Source organism: Anabrus simplex, chromosome 1 (assembly GCF_040414725.1).
Source record: "Anabrus simplex isolate iqAnaSimp1 chromosome 1, ASM4041472v1, whole genome shotgun sequence".
Classification (NCBI taxonomy): domain Eukaryota; kingdom Metazoa; phylum Arthropoda; class Insecta; order Orthoptera; family Tettigoniidae; genus Anabrus; species Anabrus simplex.
In genome coordinates this window covers 772,179,072-772,207,018 of record NC_090265.1, presented here as the reverse complement: position 1 = coordinate 772,207,018, position 27,947 = coordinate 772,179,072, and positions in this window count along the sequence as shown.

The following is a 27,947-nucleotide window of genomic DNA, read 5'->3' as shown; positions in this document are numbered from 1 at the left end:
ACACCCCACCGCCGTTAAGTTTATTTACCCAACCCCCCCGCCCCCCAAAAAACTGAAAAAGGCGTATTTCTTTATGTTAAAGGAGATTCCAAACACTAATGTTCACGTCTATTACCTTCAGTTTTGAGATTAAATAATTCACTTTTTTCAATTTCACACTACCCCCCCCCCCCCCCAAGTGAATTTTCCGGCAAAATATTTGTTTCATTAATAGTAAAGGATCTTCTAAATACCAATTATCACGACTGTAACTCTGTAACTTCTTCAGTTTTTGATTTATGTGTCCTCATGAAATGAATTCAACTCCTTTTCACTCCCGCCCCCCCCCCCCACGAAGATTTGCCCCGAAAACGCGTTTTTCTTTGTTTTTAAAGGAGATCCAAATACCAATTTTCACGCCCGTAGGTCCTAACAACTTTAGTTTTTAATAAATGTAAGTATTCTCATACAATTAAGTCAATTAATTTTTCAATTCTTTCACTCCCCCCCCCCCCCTTCATTGGATTTTCCGTGAATACGTGTTTCTTTACTTTTAAAGCAGATTCCAAATATCAAATTTCACGTCTGTAACATCTTCATTTTTGAAATAACAGTACCCTAATTAAAAGAATTCAACACTATTTTCAGTCACTTTTACCCCCCCCCCAATCCACCCAAGTGGTATTTCCGGAAACTAAAAATACACGTTTCTTTATTTTTAATAGAGATAAAAACAATACCATTTTTCACTTCTGTAACATGTCCAGTAGAAATTCTCATTTTAAAATTTCACCCCCTTTTTAGTTCCCCTTAAGAGGAGTTTCCAAATCACCTATGTTTCTTTACATTTACAGGAGATTCCAAATACCACTCTTTACGTCTGTATCATTCTACGTTTCTCAGATATTCTGTAGATATAGTCTTTCAAAAAATCACCCCTATATGTCACTCCTTTTTAACCACCATTAATTGGAATTTCCAAATACAAAAAAATGCGTGTTTCTTTATTATCAAAGGAGATCCCACATACAAATTTTCAGTTCTGTAATATCTTCACTTTCTGAGATATATGTATCCTCATTAAAGGCATTCAACCCATTATTCACCCTTTTACACCCCTCCTATTCGGATTTACAGAAAACAAAAAATACATGTTTCTTTATTTTTAAAGGTGATTCTAAATATCAATTTTTACATGTGTAAACTTTTAAAGTTTTGAGATATAGATACACTAATTTTAAAAATTCACCCCCCCTTTCCCCCTCCCATTAATTGGATTTTCCGAAAACAAAAAATACGTTTTTCTATATTTTTAAAGGAGATCAAAAGTACCAATTTTCAGGTCTGTAATATCTACAGTTTCTGAGATATAAGTACCGGTATCCTGACTAAAGGCATTCAACCCCTTTTTCACCCTTTTTCACCCGTCCGATTGGGATTTTATGAAAACAAAAAAATACGTGTTTCCTTATTTTCAAAGAAGATTCTAAATACCAATTTTTACATTTGTAGACTTTTAAAGTTTTGAGATATAGATACACTCATTTTAAAATTTCATCCCCCCTTTTCACCCCCTTAGCAACGGAATATCCAAAACTCCTCTCTTAGCGAGTACCTACATCTTAATATGAATGTATCCCCAAAATTTCATTTCATTATGTCCAGTAGTTTTGGCTCGGCGGTGATGAATCAGGCAGTCAGTCAGTCAGTCAGTCAGTCAGTCAGTCAGGACAAGCTATTTTATATATATATATATAGATAAACGTTGTGTATTATTTTCATTCACAATAAACTTAGAACAAGCAAATAAGTGCTTCGGGTCAGCAAGCATTAAGCTGCTGGGCCTAAAGAATAATGATTTTGAAACGGATCGTCGTTTCCCGCAAACTCTTCTGTCAAATGACTTGCCTCCCTATTTATTTATCTATGTATTTATTTATTTATTTATTTATTTATTTATTTATTTATTTATTTATTTATTTATTTATTTATTTATTTATTTATTTATTTATTTATTTATTTACCGTATGGCTAATACATTACATATAAATACATTAGTAATACATAATATTTACAGTTTGAAGTATTTACAGGTTCAAGTTATTTACATAGTCAACACACAAAGGTGAGAGCAGGATTTCCCTGGTAGGCGATGAGAGGACACTGCTCCACAATTTGCCGAACTGTTTGCTTCAGAGCACCACAACTGCTCGCTGCCGAATTAAGTATTACACATTTATGGAGGGAGTCGGCACATCTGCCATGACCAGTGCTAATCCTGTTGATAGTTGTCCAGTTCTCCCGTGGAAGATCAAAAACCCACTGATTTGTTTTTCAGCCATGGTAGATTGTGATGTTCTGATGGAGCACTGGATATCCATACTTGCTTCCAGTCCTGAAGCAGATTAAAGTTAGCGTCTGCTAGTTTTCTGGCTGTTCTAACAGGTGGATGTTTAGATTTTAGCCTGTTGATAAGAGCATCATTCATGTCACCATTGGCAACTGACTGTTGTTAGTTATTTTCTTATAATCTCGTAGGAGAGCATTTTTCAGACGGAGGAGAGGTTGTGGAATATGTAATAGAACAGGTAGCCAGAAAGTAGGAGTAGATCTAATTGTCCCTGATTTCATACGCATAGTGTGATTCAGCTGAGTGTCAATTAATTTGGTTTGACTACTGTTCAGCCATATCGATGAGCAATATTGTGCAGCATAGTAGGAAGACCAAGAGCTGAAGATCGTACGGTAGATGCTAATGATCCCCAGGTTGTTCCACACAGCTTCTGTAAGATGTTGTTCCTTGATCGTAACTTAGCAGCCGTTTTCTGAACATGTTTCTTGAAGGACAGAGTTCTGTCAAGAGTAATCCCTATATATTGTGGATGTATGGGGTACGCTGTTACTTCACGTCCGTAGGTTTAACCTCAAAGTGCCCCATACGTGACCCCTGGGAGGTGTTAAGAAAGCAACAACAGTGGCAACCAGACAATCCGTGGGATCTCTTGGCTTAAAAACAAATCACAATGCCTCCCTATGTCTGGGACATATAACATATTTGTATATGGATGTGGGAAGAATAAGGAATACTCAAACTGTTTTGCTAATAATGAGCAAAAGCATCATTTGTTAGGCTTGTTCGATTTCTTCCAAACTATGAAACATGATCAACCTTATTTTTTCTGCAGATATTAATGTAGGCAGTGCGTTCCTAAAACCAAACCACGCAAAGATTGAATACTCTGACTCTGAACCATGGTGAGACAGACTGTAGGTGGCCCGCCCCTCCCTTAGGGGAGGAATGTAAAGTTTTTGTCGTTATTGTACCGATCCGGATCTAAATATCCTGTTTGTATTTGTATCATGCCTTACTCCCGTGTTACTGTTAAATATGAAGTTCATTTTGATTACGGAACATCAGAAATGGATTATTCAATAAAAATGTCTAATTTATTCACAGTACTAATAAATACATTATGCGGCGCGACATAATTCAAGTAGCCCCGAATGAGTCGCAGATCGCTGGCCCCCTACCTTCACCTTTCTCACTTTTCCTGGTCAAACAATGTTCATTCACCTGCCGTCATGTGAAAGAGGATCTAGCATTTCCGGGCTAAAGGCAGAATTACACCTACCGAGTGTTGTTTTGTTTGTCGGATGAGGAGAATTGGACGAGTTAGTTCATTAAAATTAGTTTAAGGGGTACGGTAAACACGGTTCCACGACGGAGAAAAATGACAATAATTAAGAGAACTTTTCAACACTAATGCAACTTGATCATACGTGTCACAATACACGAAATAATGGAAATAATGTATGTATGTTGTATGTTGGGTATTCAGCCCGAAGGCTGGTTTGATCCTCTGCAGCTCCGCCAACAGCTGTCATAAATAGCCTAGGCGTCACTGAAGAGGCGTACTAGGGAACTGAGGAGTGAGGTAGTTTCCCGTTGCTTTCCTCACCGAGCCAGTCGTTGCTATTACATATCAGTCTGCCAAGTCCACTGAAATGCATGCACCAACCAACCCTATGAGTGATATTTTCACACCAATCATAACAGGGACTGGCTGCATAAGGAATGGTATTACTAGCATCACTCATACCTCAGTCACTTTCATATTGTCAAAGCCAAGGATGAGACTGAGACCGGTCAATGAAAGTAATAAATTTGATATAGCCCATATCAGAAGACATAGTGCACTGTAAACACTAAATCTCGCCAGCAAAGGCATAGCCTATAGAAATAATAGAAAACGATTATGGTCAAGACCGTGACCATCAAGAGGAGATAATAGAAGAGGAACTGCAACCTTGTTAAGGGAATTTGTAAATTGGGGTTAGAGCAGTTTGATTTTTTACTTGAAATGATAAGAGCTATTCGAAAAGTAGGCACTGTTTAGCGAGCTTATGTTGCAGCAAAAGTGAAATTATAACTTACTTTATGTATTCTAGCAACAGGTAAATTCATAGTTTCTACCAACTTATAATAAGCAGCAACGCACTTGTTTCTGTTTTCGTTCACAGCAGATATGAAATCCCATAAACATTTCTGTGTTAGTATTCTTGAATGAAATTTCAACGTTATTTCGCAACTCCATTTAGCCATTTTTATTGAAGAAATGGAATGGAAGAGCGCCTGACAACACAGATAGTTGACTGATCACACCGGCCGAGTGAAGCGCCGAGAGATAGAGACACGTTTCAATGCGCTCTCTCGTTCGCTAACCGGCCGAGTACACATTAGCCGAGCTCGCACCAGCACTAATAGTTGGTAGCCCCGGATGTGATGGCACCACCCGTATTTAGTATATAAAATCTCGGTCAAGTAAAATCATTAAAATGTGTCATGAGTAGTATAATACAGGGATTCTGGCGCCACCACCTCCTCCGGGCTCCCAGGGCTCCCTCCACCACCCGAGGGAAATTTGAATTTTGGCGGGAAATTTCAATTTTGGCGCGAGATTTGAATTTGTAAACAAAGCAACGTGCTTTTTGACAGCTGTCATCGACAACAACGCATCGCTAACCTCACTGCTGCAATCTTGACGGGCCTAAACCTCAGTAGTGCCAACTTAACCTAACTAGCGCGAGGTAAACAAAGCCACGTGCTTTTTAACAGACAACAACGCATCGCAAACCTCAGTACTGCCATCTTGACGGGCCTAAACCTCAGTAGTACCAACTTAACCTAACGAGCGCGAGGTAAACAAAGCCACGTGTTTTTTGACAGCCACGTGCTTTTTGACAGACAACAACGCATCGCTAACCTCAGTACTGCCATCTTGACGGACCTAAACCTCAGTAGTACCAACTTAACCTCACTAGCGCGTGGTAAACAAAGCCACGTGCTTTTTAACAGCTGTCATCCGCCATCTTTAAACCACAGAGCACTGTGCTGCCCTCTTTATCGTAGTAGATGTAAATTCGTCACCTGTCATCGGCAGTGCTGCCATCTTGGCGGACCTAAACCTTAGTGCTACCAACTTAACCTCACTAGCGTGAGATAAACAAATCCACGTGCAGCTGTCATCCGCCATCTTTAATCCATAGAGCACAGTGCTGCCCTCTTTGTGGTGGCGGATAATTTGAAAAATGCTTTTTGACAGCAGCCATCTTTGAGCACCGTGCTGCCCTCTTTAGCTACTTACCTTTGAAATGTGGTGGCGGTAAATTCCACGTGCTTTACAAACCTATATGCTTTTCTGACAGCTGTCATCCGCCATCTTTAATCCAGAGAGAACAGTGCTGCAATCTTTAGTTGAAATGTGGTGGCGGCAAATTCCACGTGCTCTTGTTTGGAAACAAATCAACATGCTTTTTTGACAGCTGTCAACCGCCATCTTTAATCACCGTGCTGCCCTCTTTAGCTACTTACCTTTGAAATGTCGTGGTGGTAAATTCCACGTGCTTTACAAACCTATATGCTTTTCTGACAGCTGTCATCCGCCATTTTTAATCCAGAGAGAACAGTGCTGCAATCTTTAGTTGAAATGTGGTGGCGGCAAATTCCACGTGCTCTTGTTTGGAAACAAATCAACATGCTTTTTTGACAGCTGTCATCCGCCATCTTTAATCACCGTGCCGCACTCTTGCGTCAGCTGTCATCCGCCCAGAAATTCTCTTTCTATATAATAATTTCGTGTGGCTATTTCTAGCCAAGAGCAGTCTAAAAAAAATCCTAGTCTTGTTGTATCAGGAAGGGTAACTGGCTAAATCCTGGTCTTTCAGCGTCAGGAAGGGCAACCGGCCATACCGTGAAACAATAGTGTATGATGTAAGAGGCTAGATACTGCTTTTTAAAATCTAAGAAGAGCATATAGCTGTAAAACCCCGATTCTCGTGTTAGAAAGGGCAACTAGTTGTAAAACAGATTCTTAATCCCAGTTCTTTGACGTCAGGAAGGGCAACCGGTCGAAAACAACAGTGTATGATGTAAGAGGATAGATACTGCCAGTTTTGAGTCAGGAAGGGCGACTAGTCTTGAAACAAATTCTTGCGATTTAAAATCTTAGTTTTGCGTCAGGAAGGGCATCCGGCTGTAAAACAATAGTTCGTGATACAGCGATTTAAAATCTTAGTTCCTGCACTAAGAAGAGCATCTAGCTGTAAATCCCTGATTCTCGTGTTAGAAAGAGCATCTAGTTGTAAAACAGATTCTTAATCCGAGTTCTTTGACGTCAGGAAGGGCAACCGGTCGAAAACAATAGTGTATGATGTAAGAGGCTAGATACTGCCAGTTTTGCGTTAGGAAGGGCAACTAGTCTTAAAACAAATTCTTCTGATTTAAAATCTTAGTTTTGCGTCAGGAAGGGCATCCGGCTGTAAAACAATAGTTCGTGATACAGCGATTTAAAATCTTAGTTCTTGCACTAAGAAGAGCATCTAGCTGTAAATCCCCGATTCTCGTGTTAAAAAGAGCATCTAGTTGTAAAACAGATTCTTAATCCCAGTTCTTTGACGTCAGTAAGGGCAACCGGTCGAAAACAATAGTGTATGATGTAAGAGGCTAGATACTACCAGTTTTGCGTCAGGAAGGGCAACTAGACTTAAAACAAATTCTTCTGATTTAAAATCTTAGTTTTACGTCAGGAAGGGCATCCGGCTGTAAAACAATAGTTCGTGATACAGCGATTTAAAATCTTAGTTCTTGCACTAAGAAGAGCATCTAGCTGCAGCTGCAAATCCCCGATTCTCGTGTTAAAAAGAGCATCTAGTTGTAAAACAGATTCTTAATCCGAGTTCTTTGACGTCGGGAAGGGCAACCGGTCGAAAACAATAGTGTATGATGTAAGAGGCTAGATACTGCCAGTTTTACGTTAGGAAGGGCAACTAGTCTTAAAACAAATTCTTGCGATTTAAAATCTTAGTTTTGCGTCAGGAAGGGCATCCGGCTGTAAAACAATAGTTCGTGATACAGCGATTTAAAATCTTAGTTCTTGCACTAAGAAGAGCATCTAGCTGTAAATCCCCGATTCTCGTGTTAAAAAGAGCATCTAGTTGTAAAACAGATTCTTAATCCCAGTTCTTTGACGTCAGGAAGGGCAACCGGTCGAGAACAATAGTGTATGATGTAAGAGGCTAGATACTACCAGTTTTGCGTCAGGAAGGGCAACTAGTCTTAAAACAAATTCTTCTGATTTAAAATCTTAGTTTTACGTCAGGAAGGGCATCCGGCTGTAAAACAATAATTCATGATACAGCGATTTAAAATCTAAGAAGTGCATCTAGCTGTAAAACCCCGAATCTCGTGTTAAAAAGAGCATCTAGTTGTAAAACAGATTCTTAATCCCAGTTCTTTGACGTCAGGAAGGGCAACCGGTAAGAGGCTAGATACTGCCAGTTTTGCGTTAGGAAGGGCAACTAGTCTTAAAACAAATTCTTGCGATTTAAAATCTGTAAAACATATTTTTATTCCCAAGAGAATCGAACCCAAGACTGCCGGGTGAGAGGCAAGCACACTAAACCAAACTGTAGGCAATGGGTTACATTGTTTTTGTTCTACAGTCTTTGAAGTTGTATCGGCGCAGTCATTCAGAGCGAGGTGCGGAATGTATGTGTTGGCTGAAATTGTACACGCATCTTCCGGCTGTAGTAACCTTGAACGAAGACACTGTGTGCTGATAAGCTACTTGTAACTCACGGAACGTCTTCTTAGCTGTGTGTAGCATTTAGCCCGTGTAAGTTCCTAACATAAAATATCATGATTGTACGGAGAGGTTAAAACACAGTGCCAGCATATAGCCCACTCCTATCGAAAGAGCCTGCACGGCGCCGGCATGTAGGCTACTCCTGTTGAAGGAGCCTGTACAAGGTTTAACACCCCTCCATCAACAGCCCTTACTTAATGCTGGCTTTTTGCATGCCCTCGAAACTACCTAAAAATGTAATATACTACCGTAGGGAGAGGGTAAAACCCAGTGCTGGTACATAGCCTACTCCTACCGAAGAAGCCTGCACACAGCTTAACGCCTCCATCCGACAAATGAATCACCCTCAACACTCTTGTACTCACAATCATTTTCGAAGGAGTCTGCATAAGGTTTAACGTCCCCATCAACGGCCCTTACTTAATGCTAGCTTTTTTGCACACCCCGCCTCTTAGATCATACACCATAGTTTTACGACCGGTTACCCTTCCTGACTAGGATTTTAAATCGCAGTATACGCGATAAATTTGTTATAGCGGGTTTTATAACTAGATATCCCGGTACCGGCACATAGCCTACTCCTACCGAAGAAGCCTGCACAAGGCTTATTGCCTCCATCCGACAGATGAATCACCATCAACGTCTTGTACTCACAATCATTTTCGAAGGAGCCTGCACAAGGTTTAACGCCCCCTATCAACAGCCCTTACTTAATGCTGGCTTTTTGCACGCCCTCAGCCTGCACACAGCTTATCGCCTCCATCCGACAGATGAATCACCATCAACACTCTTGTACTCACAATCATTTTCGAAGGAGTCTGCACAAGGTTTAACGCCTCCTATCAACAGCCCTTACTTAATGCTGGCTTTTTTGCACACCACGCCTCTTAGATCATACACCGTAGTTTTACGACCGGTTACCCTTCCTGACTAGGATTTTAAATCGCAGTATACGCGACAAATCAGTTGTAGCGGGTTTTATAACTAGATGTCCCGGTACCGGCACATAGCCTACTCCTACCGAAGAAGCCTGCACAAGGCTTATCACCTCCATCCGACAAATGAATCACTCTCAACACTCTTCAATCATTCTCGCTACTTCGGAAGATAGCGGGTTCGAACTCCTACTGTTGGAAGCCGTAAAAAATAGCAAATGCTAGGCGAGGGACCTGCGCGATCGTCATAACGTGTAATTACATGACCTAGCTAAATGTAGTTTTAGCTCAATACCTTTAAGTGCCTACAGGTAAGGAATACCGCGGATGTAGCTTAGTACCCTCCCGTTTAAGTCCAGAGGTCGAGGATCGCGCGCTAATTTTCCAAGGCTCGATCCGCTGCAGAACTCTTAAATTCTGACACCTCGGCATCAACAGCAGGTTCGATTCCGGCTTAAATACGTCAGCCTGCAGAACGCAGCGTAAGACCCTCAAGAGAGCTCTTGTTGCATAAACATTTAGTTCCAACTGTACTGCGGTTGTCAGCGACTTTCACATCCGCTTGATAACAAGCAGCATATTTACTCGCTGCAGTCTGCGTGAAGCGCTCATAGTTCTCTGTATGCGTTTATTACGTACACATCTCCCGTCTAAGTTCTGTCTGCTGTGAATATTATTCTTCAGCCTTTATCTTAAGGTAAGTCAGAACTGTTAGTTACTGTTTGCAAAGCAACTTCTACGCTAGGTAATAGACATCTACATTCATATATGTTTGTTCTTTTCTTTTTTAGGTACCGTTCGAGTTACAGGCTTGAAAGTACGCATTTTATTCATCCGAGTAACAGTCTGCAGCACGTGCATTTTTAAGGTATGTTTTCGAACTTTGAGTTGTAAAGATAGCTAGGTTAGCTGATGTACCCTACACTACATTCATATATGTTTGTTCTTTTCTTTTTAGGTACGACCAGAATATTATCATTCGAGTTTCAGGCTTGAACGTACGCATTTTATTTATCCGAGTAACAGTCTGCAGCACATGCACTTTTAAGGTATGTTTTCGAACTTTGAGTTGTAAAGATAGCTAGGTTAGCTGATGTACCCTACACTACATTCATATATGTTTGTTCTTTTCTTTTTAGATACGACCAGAATATTATCATTCGAGTTACAGGCTTGAAAGTATGCATTTTAGTCATCCGAGTAACAGTCTGCAACACGTGCATTTTTAAGGTATGTTTTCGAACTTTGAGTTGTAAAGATAGCTAGGCTAGCTGATGTACCCTACACTGCATTCATATATGTTTCTTCTTTTTTAGGTGCGACAAGAATATTATCATTCGAGTTTCAGGCTTGAACGCACGCATTTTATTCATCCGAGTAACAGTTTGCAGCGCGAAGATTTTAAGGTATGTGTGACCTCAACAGGCTGAAACTTGTTTTCTTCTAAAACATCGTAACTTTAGTCTAATGATAAATAGTCGTTCTCTTCAATCCTCATGCTATAGACGAGGTTAATTTTATAATTTCAAACACAAACATAGCTATGTCTGTCCTCAACAGGCTGAAACTTGGTTTCTTCTAAAACATCATAACTTTAGTCTATTGATAAATAGTCGTTCTCTTCAATCCTCATGCTATTGACGAGGTTAATTTTATAATTTCAAACACACACATAGCTATGTCTGACCTCAACAGGCTGAAACTTGGTTTCTTCTAAAACATCGTAACTGTAGTCTATTGATAAATAGTTATTTTCTTTAATCTGCATGTCATAGAAGAGGCTAATCTTATAATTTCAAACTCACAGTCATGTCTGACCTCAACAGGCTGAAACTTGGTTTCTTCTAAAACATCGTAACTTTAGTCTATTGATAAATAGTCGTTCTCATCAATCCTCATGCTATAGACGAGGTTAATTTTATAATTTTAAACACACACACATAGCTATGTCTGACCTCAACAGGCTGAAACTTGGTTTCTTCTAAAACATCGTAACTTTAGTCTATTGATAAATAATCGTTCTCTTCAATCCTCATGCTATAGACGAGGTTAATTTTATAATTTCAAACACGCACACACATAGCTATGTCTGACCTCAACAGGCTGAAACTTGGTTTCTTCTAAAACATCGTAACTTTAGTCTATTGATAAATAGTCGTTCTCTTCAATCCTCATGCTATAGACGAGGTTAATTTTATAATTTCAAACACACACATAGCTACGTCTGACCTCAACAGGCTGAAACTTGGTTTCTTCCGAACATCGTAACTTTAGTCTATTGATAAATAGTTATTTTCTTTAATCTGCATGTCATAGAAGAGGTTAATCTTATAATTTCAAACTCACAGCAATGTCCGACCTCTATACGTTGAAACTTGGTTTCTTCCGAACATCTTAACTTTAAGCTAATCATAAATAGTTGTTCTCTTCAATCCTCATGCTATAGACGAGGTTAATCTTATAATTTCAAACTCACAGCAATGTCCGACCTCTATACATTGAAACTTGGTTTCTTCCGAACATCGTAACTTTAGTCTCTTGATAAATAGTCGTTCTCTCCAATCCTCATGCTATAGACTAGGTTAATTTTATAATTTCAAACACACATAGCTATGTCTGACCTCAACAGGCTGAAACTTGGTTTCTTCTAGAACATCGTAACTTTAATCTATTCATAAATAGTCGTTCTCTTCAATCCTCATGCTATAGAAGAGGTCAATCTTATAATTTCAAACTCACAGCCATGTCCGACCTCTATACGTTGAAACTTGGTTTCTTCCGAACATCGTAACTTTCGCCTAATCTCTGTCGGTTGTTCTCTTTTCAGATGTTCCCCTGCTGTGAGGAATGTAATGTAACGTTTACAAGGCGAGATAACTTCATGCGCCATATGAAATCAAAACACCCTAGCATAACATCTGCTTTATGTAAAGTTTGTAGTGTGTATTTCGCTAACGTAGAGCGATACGAGGCTCACTTAGTAAAGGTACATCAAATATCTACTTGCTCTCAGTTAGTAGTAGGGAAAAAGCGTGCAGCTACTAATGTAGCTGTAGAAAGTACTAGTAGTAAAAAACCTAGAAAAAATCATGAACTTCAAACTATTCACTGCGAGCACTGTAACACTGATGTACCATCTTCGCATTTTCAGGGACACTTACGGAGTAATGCACATAAAAATAATGCGTGTAGAAGTGGTAGTAACGCAAACATCGAGGAAATTAATACAGCATTTAAAAGTAGGATTGCTAGTTACAGAATTCGCACCAGTCAAAAGTTTCAGAGCACTTCAAACTTTTTAAATTGCGTTCAACCGGATGTACAACAGCTTCTTGCTAAATCTTTGTCCAATCATAATTTATTTAAAGTTAATTTTGAACTTTTCGCCTTGTACATTAAAAGCACGGATGAATCCGAAATAACGGACATTAAATCATTTAATACGAAGAATTTTGTCATAAGTCAGTCGACTAATTTTGGTGATGTACTTAGGGATGTCTCTAACATTATTTCAACTAAGAGCGAGGAATTTCAGGAAAAGGAATCAGGGTGGGCTTTAGTTGAATTAATGTATCTAGAAGTTAACATCAATAAGTACAATCCTATGCGTGGATCTTCGCACATCGAGCTGCCGACATGGATTCAGCAAAGAAAAGCTGTTGTAAACATCCAAAACAATGACGAAGCATGCTTTGCATGGGCGGTGATGTCGGCTTTAAATCCTGCTAAATCAGACGTAGCTAAGAGAACATCATCGTATCCACACTATTCAACGCAACTAAATTTTGATAGTATAGAATTTCCTGTGCAGATAAAGGATATTAAGCGCTTTGAGGAACTAAATAACATTAGCATTAATGTGTATGGTGTAGAGAAAAAGTCTGTAGTAGGTCCTCTGTATTATACATGTCATAAGAAGAGTACTCATGTTAACTTACTCTATATTGAAAACAGTGAGAATAGCCACTTTTGCTGGATTAAAAATCTGAGTAGACTTGTTGGCAGTCAGTTGTCAAACAGGTGTAACAAAAAGTGGCTATGTGATGGATGCTTGCAGTATTTTAGAACTGAAGATCAGTTAACGAAGCATTCCAAGAATGACTGCAATCATGTACGTACAGAGATACCTACTACAGGTAATAATGTTTTTAAATTTACAAATTTTCACAAGCAGATGTGGGTACCGTTCGTGATTTATGCAGACTTTGAAGCCATCCTCATGCCATGCAACACATGCTTACCTAATCCTGACAACTCTTTCACTAATACTACACACATGCATGTCCCGTATAGCTTCGCGTATTACATCAAGTGTAGTTACGATAGTACGCTTAACAAGTTAGAGCTGTATCGAGGACATGATGCTGCTAAAGTATTTTTAGAAAGACTTGAAAGTGATGCAGTTCGTCTTGGTCGTATTCTAAATAGTAATATTCCTATGAAGCCACTCACCGAAATTCAGTTAAATGATCATGAACGTGCTACAAAGTGTAGCATTTGTGATGGGGAATTTTCCGAAAATGACCCTAAAGTTTTTGATCATGATCATTTAAATGGTTTCTACAGATGTGCCGCTCATTATAGCTGTAATCTTAAGTATAGAGTTCCTAAATTTATCCCTGTAATTTTTCATAACTTATCTGGTTACGACTCTCATTTCATCATTTCACAATTTGGAGCTTCAGATGAAAAAGTAGATATAATCCCTCAGAATAAAGAGCGGTACATTGCGTTTGCGAAGTCTGTAAAAGTAGATGCTGAGCATTCTATAAAACTGAGATTCCTTGACTCGTTTCGCTTTATGGCGAGTAGCCTCGATAAAATTTCTAGTCATTTACAGCCTGAACAATTTACGGAAATTCGACGCGTTTTTCCTGAAGAAGCGCAGTTTAATTTACTTCGGCGTAAGGGTGTTTTTTGTTATGAATGTCTTGACTGCTTAGAACGCCTCGAAGAACGTGCCTTACCATCGAAACAATCCTTTTACAGCTCGCTGAATTCAGCAGATATTAGTGATGATGACTATTTACATGCACAACATATCTGGGAGCAGTTCCACATTCAAACGCTGGGTGAATACTCCGATTTATATTTAAAGACAGATGTACTTTTGTTAGCTGATGTTTTTGAAAATTTTCGCTGTATTTGTAAGAAAACCTACAGCCTTGACCCATGTCAGTATTTTACTGCACCTGGGTTAAGTTGGGACGCAATGTTAAAATACACGCAGGTGAATTTGGAACTGCTAACTGATATTTATATGGTGCACTTTATAAAATCATCTATTCGAGGCGGTCTAAGTCAGTGCAGCGGGCGGTATTCCAAGGCAAATAATAAGTACATGCCGAGTTTCGATTCTAGTCAGGAATCTCAGTATATCGTTTATCTCGATGCTAATAATCAGTATGGGTGGGCGATGAGTCAGCATCTACCGGTGAGTGGTTTCCGCTGGCTAACGCAGTGCGAAATTGATGCTTTACAGCTGCACGCCCTAGGCGATGAAGCTGATAAAGGCTATTTCCTCGAAGTTGACTTACAGTATCCTAAAGAGTTACACACTTCTCATAATGACCTACCGTTCTGCCCTGAAAATATGAAGCCCCCGTACATCGCATCAACGACGAAAATGCTCATTGCTAATTTGTGCGATAAATCTAAGTATATCATTCATTACCGAAATTTAAAACAGTGTTTGCAGCATGGTTTGAAGTTATCCAAAATTCATCGCGTACTAGAATTTAATCAGTCACCGTGGCTAAAGCCATATATCGATCTGAACAATAATTTAAGAACGAATGCGGTTAACGAGTTTGAAAAAGATTTCTACAAGCTCATGAATAACAGTGTGTTTGGTAAGACTATGGAAAATGTTGACAAACGCGTTGATGTAAAATTGATTACAAACTGGGAGAATATTAAGAAAAGGTATGGTGCTAACTATTTAATAAGTAAACCAAATTTCCACAGCTGCACCATCATACATGAGAATTTAGTTATTATACAGATGAATCGTGTTAAGGTTAAGTATGACAAACCTACCTACGTCGGCTTTGCAGTACTTGAATTGGCTAAAACACTCATGTATGAATTCCGTTACGATTATATGATGAAGAAGTACGCGCATAATGCGCAATTGCTCTACACAGATACCGATTCGTGTATTTATCAAATCAAAACTGATGACTATTACAATGATATAAAGCCAGACTTGGGTAGGTTTGATACAAGTAACTATCCTGCAAATAATCAATATCATCTACCGCTAGTGAACAAAAATGAAAGATGAATGTGCTGGGAATATTATCGATTCATTTGTAGGTACTAAATCCAAGTCATATTGCATAAAACTCTTAAATGAATTACAAATAAAGAGATTGAAGGGGGTTAAAAAGAATGTCGTTCAGAATCAGCTAAGTTTTGAAAACTATAACAATTGCATTAAAAGTAATCCACCTGTTTTGCATAAGCAAATGTCTGTCATTAGAAGCAAGAAGCACCAGTTGTACACTCATTTAATTAGTAAGGTAGCCCTTAATAGCGATGATTGCAAACTGTTTGTCATTCCAAATTCTACCAACACTCTAGCCTGGGGGCATAGTAGTATTGATAGGTACTACTTTACATAAAGCAGATGTGTGTGTAAACATTATGCTAGAGGTGTGTACTTTACGTTACGCTGTCTTACATCACAATTCACTGTACATATTGTAGGGAGAGGTACGCTGAGAGTGTGGTACGGCAAGTTTAAACTTGTACATTCAAGAATTGCATCGAGAAGTACGCAAACATCACTAGGGTAAAATGATTCGAGATAAAACTTGTACATACAAGATGTAAATAAATAATGTAGAATTAGCATATTCTTTTATTTTAGGTTAGGTATTACCTTCCTCCCGCTCCTTATTTGCAAGATAAGAGTTTTTGTTTATTACTCAAAGAAGAAAAGCAAGAAAGAAGGTGTTGAGCAGATTCGTAAGTATGTTATTGTCTAGCTCATGTTGAGAAGATATTTTTTTTTCTTTTTCTAAACAGTGTTTGATTGCAATACAGTGTTCAACAACATCGAACTATAAACGGTAGTATGTGTTCAAGTCTAAACTCGCAATACTCTTGCTTTTGCAATGCACGTTCGATAGAGATGTAGCTTGATAGAGGAAGAAGTGCAGTTAGTAAGTATGTTGAGAAGATATTTTGTTTTTCTTTCTAAACAGTGCTCGATTCTAGTTATACAATGCAGTGTTCAACAACATCGAACACTAGTATGCAGTTCAAGTTGTAATAAGTTTTGAACAGTAGTATGTGTGTGTTCAAGTCTAAACATGCATCACTGCGGGTATGCAAGCGGATGACAGCTAACGAAATTGCCCCGCATGAGGGCAGCAAGGTGCTCTGTTCATTAAAGATGGCGGATGACAGCTAACGAAATTGCCGGTTTGTTTCCAAACAAAAGCGCGTACAATTTACCACCACCACATTTCAAAGGTAAGTAGCTAAAGAGGGCAGCACGGTGATTAAAGATGGTGGATGACAGCTGTCAAAAAAGCATGTTGATTTGTTTCCAAACAAGAGCACGTGGAATTTGCCGCCACCACATTTCAACTAAAGATTGCAGCACTGTTCTCTCCGGATTAAAGATGACGGATGACAGCTGTCAGAAAAGCATATAGGTTTGTAAAGCACGTGGAACTTACCGCCACCACATTTCAAAGGTAAGTAGCTAAAGAGGGCAGCACGGTGATTAAAGATGGCGGTTGACAGCTGTCAAAAAAGCATGTTGATTTGTTTCCAAAGAAGAGCACGTAGAATTTGCCGCCACCACATTTCAACTAAAGATTGCAGCACTGTTCTCTCTGGATTAAAGATGGAGGATGACAGCTGTCAGAAAAGCATATAGGTTTGTAAAGCACGTGGAATTTACCGCCACCACATCTCAAAGGTAAGTAGCTAAAGAGGGCAGCACGGTGATTAAAGATGGCTGCTGTCAAAAAGCATTTTTCAAATTATCCCCCACCACATTTCAAAGGTAAGTAGCTAAAGAGGGCAGCACTGTGCTCTATGGATTAAAGATGGCGGATGACAGCTGTCAGAAAAGCACGTGGCTTTGTTTATCTCACGCTAGTGAGGTTAAGTTGGTAGCACTAAAGTTTAGGCCCGCCAAGATGGCAGCACTGCCGATGACAGGTGACGAATTTACATCTACTACGATAAAGAGGGCAGCACAGTGCTCTGTGGTTTAAAGATGGCGGATGACAGCTGTCAAAAAAGCACGTGGCTGTCAAAAAGCACGTGGCTTTGTTTACCACACGCTAGTTAGGTTAAGTTGGTACTACTGAGGTTTAGGCCCGTCAAGATGGCAGTACTGAGGTTAGCGATGCGTTGTTGTCTGTCAAAAAGCACGTGGCTTTGTTTACCTCACGCTAGTTAGGTTAAGTTGGCACTACTGAGGTTTAGGCCCGTCAAGATGGCAGCAGTGAGGTTAGCGATGCGTTGTTGTCGATGACAGCTGTCAAAAAGCACGTGGCTTTGTTTTCAAATTCAAATCTCGCGCCAAAATTGAAATTTCCCGCCAAAATTCAAATTTCCCGCGGGTGGTGGAGGGAGCCCTGGGAGCCCGGAGGAGGTGGTGGCGCCAGAATCTCTGTATTATACTACTGTCATGGTGTGGGTTACGTGGTCACGTACTAGTTCGTGAAGGCTGAGTGGCCTAGTAAGTGGTCCTGAGAGTCCGGATACCAGTTGCTATGGAATAGGAGTGGACATCTCGGACAAATTCTGAGTTATGGCCCTCCTTGTGCCCACGTGGCTAGGACTATACAATCCACCGGTGATCCATAACCCGTTAGAGGAGAGATCCTCACTTAGACTATGTGTAAGTAGGGTAGCATCCTGCTTCATGAATTTACCGAGTTCAGAACATGTTAAGTAAGCCTCGGACCTGTGGGAGTAACGGAGTCCCACTCCCATTTGACAGGCGAAGGACTGCTTGGAAACAACTTGGCGAACGAAGTGAAATTCGATGGGGAGATATCAAGATTAATGGGACTTATGGAAGAAAGAAAGTACAACTGGCTGAGCCAGCTAAGAGGATTCATCTGGATGTGCTAGGAGCAAGTGATATTCGGGTAAGGGGAGATAACAAGGAAGAATAGGAGATTATAAAGTGTACTTGACGGGTGTTAGAAAAGGAAGGACAGAGTATGCGATAGGGCTGTTTATCAGGAATACCATTGCACGCAATAGTTTCTGTTAGGCACGTAAATGAGCGAATGATGTGTGTAGATTTGGCAGTTGGAGGAATTAGGACGAGAATTGTCTCAGAGTATTCACCATGTGAGGGTGCAGATAAGGATGAAGTTGACAAGCTTTATGAAGCATTGAGTGACATCGTGGTCAGGGTCAACTTTGCTTTACGGGAGCGAAAGCTGGGTGGACTCAGGATACGTTATTCATAAGTTAGATGTAACAGACATGAAAGTAGCAAGAATGATTGCTGGCACAAGCAGGTGGGAATAATGGCAGGAGGGTACTCGGAATGAAGAGATAAAGGCCAATTTAGGAATAAACTCGATGGATGAAGATGTACGCATAAATCGGCTTCGGTGGTGGGGTCATGTGAGGCGAATGGAGTATGATAGCTTACCTAGGAGAATAATGGACTGTTATGGAGGGTAAGAGAAGTGGTGGTAGACCAAGACGACGATGGTTAGACCCAGTTTCTAACGATTTAAAGATAAGAGGTATAGAATTAAATGAGGCCACAGCACTAGTTGCACATAGAGGATTGTGGCGACGTGTAGTTAATTCACAGAGGCTTGCAGACTGAACGATGAAAGGCATAACAGTCTATAATGATAATATATGCATGTGTCATATGCCGGCATCTGATAATTACTATCACTAAACTCAATTTAACTGCACAATTATTCCAATTTACCTCATTTTGCCGAAATGAACAAATGTCATTATTTAGCATAAATTGATCACCCAACCCACTAACACACTACTGCAAATTTCATTAATTTAAGAAATCTCGATCAAACTCGGGACGGGATCATTAAAATGAAATCAAAAAAAAAATATTGTGTGTGCCAGAGTAACCATGTTACATAGCAAAAGCAAAGTCATCTCCGTACAGGCCATGAAGGCCCTTGGAGGGTGGAAGGTAAAGGCTTCCACCATTGTTAACGTCGACACTATCTCACGATGGATTCCTCTTTCTTTCAGCTTTGGGGCCGATGACCTTCGATGTTAGGCCCCTTAAAACAACAAGCATCATCATCATCATCATCTTTCAGCTTTTATTTGCATAATTCTATTACGTTTACCAAGACACATTTAAAAAGAATCGGGGAAAATCCATTCTCCTGTCTCACATCACCGGGCGAGTTGGCCGTGCGGTTAGATGCGCGCGACTGTGAGCTTGCATCCGGGAGATAGTGGGTTCGAATCCCACTGTCGGCAGCCCTGAAGATGGTTTTCCGTGGTTTCCCATTTTCACACCAGGCAAATGCCGGGGCTGTACCTTAAATAAGGCCACGACCGCTTCCTTCCAATTCCTAGGCCTTTCCTATCCCATCGTCGCCATAAGACATATGACATATCTGTGTCGGTGCGACGTAAAGCAAAATTGCAACAAAAAAAATTGCTTCGTTCCAAGTCCTAGGCCTTTCCTATCCCATCGTCGCCATAAGACTATCTGAGTCGGTGCGACGCAAAGCCACTAGCAGAAAAAAAGCTGTCTCACATCAGTATTAATTGCAAATTCCCGTGAGGCTTTGTGTCCGTGAGAGTATCTTTGATTATATTGATTGATTTTTAATGTACTCCGAATTTCTCCAGAATGCTAAATAAGGAAGTTCTATCTATCGAATCATAAGTGGTCCCGAAGTGGTCACTGTTCTCACGACAGAGATTGGCCTGGACGTGCAAAGATAGGTTCTCCTTATGTGCGCTTTTATTCTGCGCGGGTTGGTAATCTCAACTGTTTGTCTTCTTGCGGGCCCACCAGGTTTTCATCCTTTCGGAGTGTGCTTTCTTCCATGCATCAGAATTAACATGCTTCAGTCGATATGAGATATCTTCTTGATGAACCTGTCTGAGTTTGTGTTTGAATGGTGCTTGGAGTTGAATGTTTGTTTCTGTGATTCCATACTCATCCATCTCTACTAACCAAGGAGAAGAGACTTCTGAAGTAGGGCAACAAACGTTTACAGATCCTTTCAGCTAGCAATCTCACGAGGAGAGCATATTACGTTTAATATCTTTTCGGTGTGGGTGTGTATTTCTAAGTTGTTTCAAAGTCTATAAACACCATCTTTGAGGTTGGGACTAAGAGTTTTTCGGATAACCCTTTTTTCCTCAATTGCCAGTTTTTCAAGCAAGCTGTTTGTTAGACGTGTTAAACATTCTGTTGCATATAATGCTTCAGGTCTAATTTCAGTTTCTTAATGTCTAATGTTTGCACTTCGAGAGATAAACTTTTTGTTATATACGTTTCGAGTGAGTCGCAAGGCTGTTTCAAACTGGTTGGCACGTGTTAAGACGGCGAACTTCTCAGAATTGTTAGATTCAACCCTTTCCCCAAAGTATTTGAATTTTTGCACTTTCAAGAATCTACCATGCATAGTCAGAAGATATGGTGGAGCATATATGATGTTAGAAATGAAGTGAGTTCTGGTGTAGGAGATTTTGAGACCAATCTTAAGTGCGCAATCGTGCATGTAATTGATTTGTTGAGTAGCTAGTTCAGGAGAGGAAGTAAGGAGAGCGAGGTCATTTGCAAAAGCAAGGGAGTCAATATTGATACCATTACGAGTTCGTCCTATTTATACTCCATTAGGAATTCCTTCAGGTTGGAGAACATGTCTCCAATGCCGTATGGCCCTCTCGAGAGCACAGTTGAGAAGTAGTGGTGATAGTCCATAATCCTTGCATTACGAAGGTTGGGGCGTACGTTATAGCAACTATATTTTACACCCCTCCCTCGCCCCACCGTTTGCCACGCATTTAGAAAAGGAAAAAAAAGTTACCTTGCGCCGCGCAAACATTAGTGCGATGGGTAACCACTTGCATCGCCAACTCCGTACCTTGGCAAACTATAGGCGTGGTATGACGGTCGTCTGTTTCTTTCTCGCGGAACACGTGATTGCGCAGTACACAAGGCTGCCAACCTTTCTATTAGGAGCTAGGTACAAGACGATTGGTGTTCACTGTGAGGTGCGGCAAAAGGGCTAAATGACCTTTTTTCTAAAAGCCTCTCGAAGGGAGTGTGTTCCCAAAGGGGTCACTGTTCTCATGACAGAAATTGGCCTCGACGTGCAGATAGGTTCTCTTTAGGCTATGTGTGCTTTTATTCTACGTGGGTTGGGAATGTAATGCATTTCTCATCATTGTTGGGAATGACGTCATATTCGATGATATGTTAGTCAATAGCAATGCGAGTAACTAGTCGAGCAATAGAGAATGGCTTGTGATACTCTTTATTAAGTTATAAAATTAAAGTACTTCTAAGGGCGGTCTAGTGGATTTCTGCACATCGCAATGAACTCATCTCTCCTGTAAAAGGAATTCCAAGTAAGATTTCCACCATTTCTACTGCCATGTAATGTCCGACTCGTTGGCTGAATGGTCAGCGTACTGGCCTTCGGTTCAGAGGGTCCCGGGTTCGATTCCCGGCCGGGTCGGGGATTTTAACCTTCATTGGTTAATTCCAATGGCCCGGGGGATGGGTGTTTGTGCTGTCCCCAACATCCCTGCAACTCACACACCACACATAACACTATCCTCCACCACAATAACACGCAGTTACATACACATGGCAGATGCCGCCCACCCTCATCGGAGGGTCTGCCTTACAAGGGCTGCACTCGGCTAGAAATAGCCACACGAATTTACTTTACTACTGCCATGTAATGTTATAAAGCTTGCGCAGCGCATATTCAAGTTCTATCGGACATTTGCACGGTGTTACAATACAAATGGCGTATGTCCTGGAAAGCATGATGGGAATGCAGTCGTTAGACAGGCTCTGTGGAGGATGGATGTGACGAGGCAAAAACATGAAACTAGCCGGCCGTTCGCCGGGGTCGCTTGTGAGCACGGACATGGGATAAGCAGTGATGTGCATCGATCCGAAAGACCTGTGAGTGTCCGGACTTACGCGTCACCTGCAATAATAGCCCAGTGCATGGAAGTGAGCAAAAGATGGACACTACTTGAGTTGCAAGCTGAAACTGGCCTTTAAAAACGAATCGTCCACAGAATTTTACTGAATGATCATCATCTGCGCCCCCCTGTGGGTGGGAGCGGTAGAATAACACTCACGGTATCCCCTGCCTGCCAAGAAAGGCGACTAAAAGGGCTCTGAACTTTGGAGCGTAGATTGGCGATCACGGGGCCCTTAGCTGAATCCTGACACTGATTCCACTTAAATGTGCCAGGCTCCTGACTTTCATCTATCCTATCCGACCTCCGTTGGTCAGCTCTTGTTCTTTTCCGACCCCGACCGTATTACGTATCGAGGCCTAGGGAGTCTTTCATTTTCACGCCCTTCGTGGGCCTTGTCTTCCTTTGACCGATATCGGATCTCTTCTATTTTTCACTCTGATTAGTGTTACATAGAGAATGGTTCCTCTTAAAACAATAATCACCACCACCTCGTCTGGGTAGAATTGCTTCACGGTGGGTACCACGTGCACTCACTGACGTGGAAAAGTGGTATGCGATATGCTCTGACATATTGCCATGCTACCAGCAGGAAGGCGAGCAAATGCAGGGGAGAAAAGTGACCGCAGGTGAATTTTTGGCCAGGGTGTATAAACCAGAGCTCAAACGCAACTCTTCAGGTGGCTGTCTGTATTAAGTCATATTCCTCCAATGCACGTTAGGAGAAAAGAAGCGCTGCTGCCGGAAGCTAAAAAGATACGGACGTCACCTTCCTTGCCACTCCACTCCAAGAATTCTGCCATCTGTACCAATGACGTCTTCGATCGAGTAGAGCAGCTTGTGTCGCTGTAGGTACACGCATTGCGGATGGGTTTGACTTAAGTCGAAACTTGAAGAGTGAGTAGTCTACGAAAACAGTCAGGTCACGTGTTCACTCCTTGTGTCGTACAAAGAAGCCAAATGGTTTAAACCTTTCAAGAACGCTTTGATGCCACCTCAACAGGCTTATTTGTGGTCGCGGCTCCTGCACAAGTGGGGCTGAATCAGCTCTGCAGCGTGGAACTGTGGTCTGGAGGAACAGTCTAACAAACACTTCATGTTCTTACTCTGGCTGAAGAATGTTACTGCATAGTATTGCTATGAGGCAACATATCACTTTTCACCTACAGTATGTAAGTGAATGCAGATTGTGGACAGACGTAGTTTCACGGCACACCGTCAACTATACAGTCAATCAAACACACATGCCAGTGATGCATTGTTCGGCAGGTGGGATGGGTAGATCGAAACAGGAATGAACGTGAACGTACTCCTTCCATCCCGTCAACATCCACGCGTACCAACCTCCCCACCCAGTTACCACAAGCTTCAGGTGTACCTCTGGCTCAACCTCAAAGACCTTACCGACTTAATTGCGCCCTGCAATACGTACCCATGGCCAGTATGAAGTAATGATTGGTTTTTGAATGTTCGCAAAACATCGTATATAATTATATTCCATTATGGCAAACCACATTACAAACGACTGTTAAGGTATTAGCCCCAGTTAAGAATTGTTGGTAAATCTATAAGACACTGAACGCTAGTTGAAATTTAAAGCTTGAAATTTTCGTCACCAAACGCAAACGAAAAATAAGTCGTGCAGTAAGGGGTTAATGTGAAGTTTTGTATATTTATCTGTTCTGTGTGATCACTATGCGATTAAAAAACTGAATACTGTCAAAAAATTATTTCGATTTTTAAACTTCTTCTTTTTATAAGGCTTACAGCTCAAGATCAGTTCTGAACCTTTGAATTCACGGCTATCCAGGTCCATCGATTGAACTTCCTGTCCGACTCTTTGGATGAACGATCAGCGTAATGCTCTTCCGCTCAGAGGGCTCCAGATTCGATTCCCGGCCGGGGCAGAGCCTTTAACCTTAAATGGTTAACTCCCGTGGTTCGGGGACCGGGTGCCCTTACTGCCCTTCCCATTCCTGAAAATCACACAACACTATCCTCCACTACAATAACACGCAGTTTCCTATGCACGACAGACTCCACCCTCCTTGTTGGAGGGTCTGTCTTAGGAGGGCTACACTTACTTAGAAATAGCCACACTAAATTATTATTATTATTATTATTATTATTATTATTATTATTATTATTATTATTATTTTCTTTCTTTCTTTCTTTCTTTCTTTCTTTCTTTCTTTCTTTCTTTCTTCCTTAATCTGCTTATCCTCCAGGGTTGGTTTTTCCCTCGGACTCAGCGAGAGATCCTACCTCTGCCGCTTCAAGGGGAGTGTTCTGGAGCGTGAGACATTGAGTCAGGGGATACAACTGAGGAGGATGACCAGTACATCGACCAGGCGGTCTCACCTGCTTTGCAGAACAGGGGCCATAGTGGGGAATGGGAAGTTTGGAAGGGATAGACAAGGAAGTGGGACGGAAGCGGCCGTGGCCTTAAGTTAGGTACCATCGCGGCATTTGCCTGGAGGAGAAGTGGGAAACCACAGAAAACTACTTCCAGGATGGCTGAGGTGGGAATCGAATCCACCTCTACTCAGTTGACCTCCCGAGGCTGAGTGGACCCCGTTCCAGCCCTCGTACCACTTCTCAAATTTCGTGGCCGATCTGGGAATCGAACCCGGGCCTCCGGGGGTGGCAGCTAATCACACTAACCACTACACCACAAAGGCGGACATTATTATTATTATTATTATTATTATTATTATTGTACTTCCTAAAAAAGCTTGTTACAGGGTATTTGCACATTCTTTCCTCGTCCAAGACCCGGTGATCAGTTGGATATTCATCGATAACTAATAAAAATTTCCATGTTATATGTTGCCTGCTCTTAATAGCTCAGATGTTCTCCAATACTGTACACAATATTCCAAGATCTAAAAAGGAGAACTTCCATATTGTATATCCAACCCTTGTCCCAGTTCTCCACGGTGTCTGGTATGAAGTGATGTGAACCGTATATATATATATATATAGATATATATATTACAATTGTGTTAACGTTGCACCGACACCGATAACTCTTATGGCGACGATATGATAGGAAAGAGCTAGAAGTGTGAAGGAAGCGGCCGTGGCTGTAATTAAGGTACATTTGGGTGTGAAAATAGGAAACTACGGAAAACAATCTTCAGCGCTGCCGAAAGTGGCGTTCGAACCCACTATCTCCCGAACGCAAGCTCACAGCTGCGCGACCCTTACCGCACGGCTAACTCGCTCGGTAAATGAACCTTCGCAGTGAGTTTTACGACCGAATGTTCTTGCTGACGCCAACCTCATCAGAGGAGTTAATGAGATGAAATGAATGACAGAAATGAAGAAGAGTATGAAAGCCGGTGCCAGTACATAGCCCACTCCTGTCGAATTGCACCACGCGATCTGCTCGAGGCTTAACGTCTTCATCTGATAAACGAATCACCATCATCAGGTCACCTAACCCCCCCCCCCATGGCACTACAGCCCTTGAAGTGGCTTGGTCTACCAAGCGACAGATGCTCAGCCGGAAGGCCTGCAGATTACGAGGTGTCATGTGGTCAGCACGACGAATCTTCTCAGTCGTTATTCTTGGCTTTCTAGACCGGGGACGCTATCTCACCGTCAGATAGCTCCTCAATTCTAATCACGTAACCTGAGGGAACCTCGAACCAGCCCTCAGGTTCATGTGAAAATCCCTGACCTGGCCTGGAATCGAACCCGGGACCTCCGGGTAAGAGGCAGGCATGCTACCCATACACCACGGAGCCGACAACAGCGTCACATACTCTCACTCTATATCAACACTGCGAAGAGGTTTGGAATTGGATCCAGTCGTTTTACACGCAATGTAGTGATTAAAAATGATTGTATACCACCACCTCTCCTACCGCACCAGCCAACATTTTGATGGTGAATTTTTCCTACTAACGGGACTCGAACCGGATAACTACGGTATCAGACCTGTAGTCTTGTCACCTTAGCCATCACGGCCACCAGGTAGGCTAAGAACTTCCATATTGTAGACTTTAATATATAACTAAATTAATACTGAAATGAACGTAATAATAATATAATCCAGGAGTGTGTATGTACTAATGGCGGGAGCCTCACAGTTGGCATCATCAAACACAATCATTTCTTGTTTAGCTTTGGTCGGAAAAGCTCCCAAGGATGATCGAAATTCCGATGATTCGTAGCCATTGATGCGGTGTAGGGGGCAACGCGTCCGCCTGTAAATGATTGTAAATGTAAATTATAAATGATTATAAATGTAAATTGTAAATGATTGTAAATGATTAATATCCCTGGTCTGGGGACTGGGTGTTTGTGTCGTCCTTAACAGTTTATACTTCCACAATTCCCAAATACACGCAGGTTCATAACATATGGTGCAAGTAGGGGCAGAAGATCTTTCTAGGTTGACGCCCCGAACAAATAGCATATTTTTTAAAAACCTCAAACAAAGTGCCACTTCCTCTGTACCTCCTCATCCACCCTAACATATAGTCCTAACACGAGCTCATCAGACTTTGAATTGTTTCTAGAACTGAAGACACCAAACAGAGGGAAACGTTTTCAAACCATTGAAGATGCTTCTGATGCAGTGACCCGAGTAATCAGACAGATCAACAGAGACGGCGCCGTAACGGGAATACAAGACTTGGCGAACCTCGGGGCCGCTGTTGTTAAAAAGAATGGAGATTATATTGGAGGCTTGTGAAGTCATTTTGTGAAATAAAAACATTTGGAACGATAATAATATGCTGTGTAGAATTTTTGAAATAATCTTCGTAGCTCGTGTTAAACAGTTGTATCGGGAAACAAAGAGCTGTATGCACATTCAAGAAGGAAGGCCAAGTTGTCTTGACGCCAAGAGCGAAGTTCAAAAAGGAAATTGTCTGGTAGGGGCGGTGGTGATTATTGATTTAAGAGGAAGTACAACTGGGCTACAATCCTCTATTAGCACTAATCAGAAGGGAATAATGAAAGGCGTCTGACACTTAAATGAACGTATCGGCTAAAGAAAGATTAAGGCAATGAAGGGCGTGAAAATGAAAGAGTACCTAGGCCTCGGTACATAATACCGTCGGGGTCGGAAAAGATTAAGTGATGACCAACGAAGGTCGGATAGGATAGATGAAAGTGAGGAATCCTGCACAAGTAAGTGGAAGCTGAAGGCCTCATAGTCAACAACCCACGCACCAAACTTAAGAGCTCCTGGGGCAGCATACTATGAAATTAATGTTGCTTGTAGAAAAGTGACTACAAGGAAACGGAATACAAAAGTATATGTTTTTAAACGAGATAATCTTGAATTTCCAAATCTGAGTGTGATCTCGAAGTAGAGATGGCGGTGAAGAATGGTTAGAGTTCTTTGCTAAACTAACAAGGGGGCATTCCCTACTCGTCACCAACGATTTCGCTCAAATTTGTAGAACATGCAGGGCTTGGTTAGAAATGAAAGCACCCGAAGTGGGAACTCCAGATGGCCAATCGTATAGAAAATAAAAATAAAAATGTTGACGTGGCTCTCGCACCGTATAAGCCATGTACGTTAGTGCGCTGGACGAGCAGTAGTTGGCGTAGCACTAAGAGCTCGGACTAGTAAGTCGATGGTCGTGGGTTCGGCTCCGCGTGTCGAGACTGTTTTTCTTAATTTTGATATTATTAATTTAGTTTCATTTATTTTTATTTATTTATTAATTAATTTATTTATTTATTTATTTATATGCAAAAGACA